Here is a 2,079-nt window from a genome sequence, read left to right on the forward strand (position 1 = left end):
CAGTGTAGGAGGGTCCCTGTGTCTTCACACCCTTTCCAGCTTTTGTTGTTTTCTGTTTTTCTGAACTTTGATATCAATGCTGGGGTAAGATAATATCTCTGTGTCACTTTGGTTTCCATTTCTCTAACGAATAATCATTGTGAGCATTTTTTCATATGTTTGTCTACTATACTACCTGAGAATGTTTTCTTTGGTGAAGTGTCTGTACATGTCCTCTGTCCATTTCTTAATTGGATTATTTGTATTTTTTTTGTTGTTGACATGCTCAAAGTTTTCTATAAAATTTAGGTATTAGTCCCTTGTGTGATATGTCACAGCAAAAAAAATTTTTTTCCAGTTTGTGGGTTCTCTTTTTACTGTTTTGGTGAAATCTTTTGATACACATAAGCGTCTAATTCTTTTAGGAGATCTCAATCATCTGTTTAGTCCTCTGTTGTTTGTGTGTTTTCAGTTAGGTTTGGTAGTGTATTTACGCCAGGTGTTAGAATTCTTGTTTGTCTCTGTTTTTCATTGATAATCTTTATAGTTCTAGGGTTTACATTTAGCTCTTTATTCCATGTTGAATTTGTTTTTGTATATGGTGTGAAATTTGAGTCTTGTTTCAATCTTCAAATGGATTTCCAGCTTTGCCAGCACCATTTGTTGAAGAGACACTCTCTCCCCATTTAACCTGTTTGGCCCTTTGTCAAATAGCAGCTGACCCTAGGTGGATGGATTTACTTCTGGATCTCAGTTCTGTTCCATTGATGTATATGTCTTTCACAGTATCAGAACCAGGATGTTTTGACCACTGTGGCTGTGTAGTAGGCTCCAGAGAGTCTTTAATGAGTAATTCATTGAAAGTAGATTGCTAAGCCTTTTTTTCATGGTGACTCTGGGTAGACTCAAACCACTAATATTTTGGTATAGCTCAGCACATTTACCATTTATACCATTCAGATACTCACAGACCTTGGTTGTTGTTGTTCTTAAATGCCATTGAGTTGGTTCCTACCCACAGTGACTCTGTGTTGGGTTTCCAAGGAGTGACTGGTGAGCTCGAACTGCTGAGTTTGTGGTTCAAACTGACCTTGTAGCCCAGCACATTTGCCCACAATGACTCCTTGGTAACAACCCCTAAACCTCAGCAGTTTAGCACAGAAAAAACTGTGTTGATCACTGACACTCTATTGTAGATTAAGCACTCTCCCTAGTTGCTGCTTTCTATGCAGTGATCCCTTATATTTTGCCTTCATCATATCAATTCATGGCTTCCAAACTCCTCACAGGAAAGGGAGAGAAATGTAGAAGTAGAGAAGGCTTTACTGCTTCCCTCTGGAGGGGTCATAGATCCTCTTCACTCCCATTTCATTGATTTGATCACATTGTACTGCCTGGCAGTTATCAAGTGTACTTTTCCATGTAGTCAAGAAGGAAAGGAGATAAATGATATAAGCATACATTAATAATATTAGATATCCTCAGGTGATTTCAGACATCCAAGTGCCCAATGTGTAAATCCTAGCAACTCGCAGATCAATTTTGCAATGTTGAACAGCTGCTCTGTGTTATGCCTTAGTAGAGGTGACACTGATTGCTGTCTCCTAGAGTCTTCTCATGGTTTGAATTTTTCTATTGCATGAGACTTCATATTAGATGGGAGTGGTACACGCAACTGCAGCTCATAAGTGGTGGCCAGAGCAATGTTCTCACCTTACTAATGTGGTTTTAACTAAGGTCCTGGTCTCTCTTTGTCCTTGCCTGTTTTTCAGACCTCCTGACAATTTTGTGAGTTAGCCAATGATCTTTCAAAGTTATATTTTTATTTCTTAAATCATCTAAAGCTGATTTCTGTTTTTTTCAGTCAATTTCCTGCCTATGATAGTCATGTTTTAGGTATTATGCATCTAGAGACCAGCCAGCTAAAAACTATCTCTTTACCTACATTATCATAGGAGTCCAGTGATGCAATAGGAGTCCTGTGTACAATGCATTCAGTTGCTAAGCAAAAGGCTGGAGGCTTGAGTCCACCCAGAGGTAGTTCAGAAGAAAGGCCTGGTGAAATACTTCTGAAAAATCTTCCATTGAAAAGCTTATGGA

The sequence above is a fragment of the Chrysochloris asiatica genome, unplaced genomic scaffold (assembly GCF_000296735.1).
Source record: "Chrysochloris asiatica unplaced genomic scaffold, ChrAsi1.0 scaffold00046, whole genome shotgun sequence".
Lineage (NCBI taxonomy): Eukaryota > Metazoa > Chordata > Mammalia > Afrosoricida > Chrysochloridae > Chrysochloris > Chrysochloris asiatica.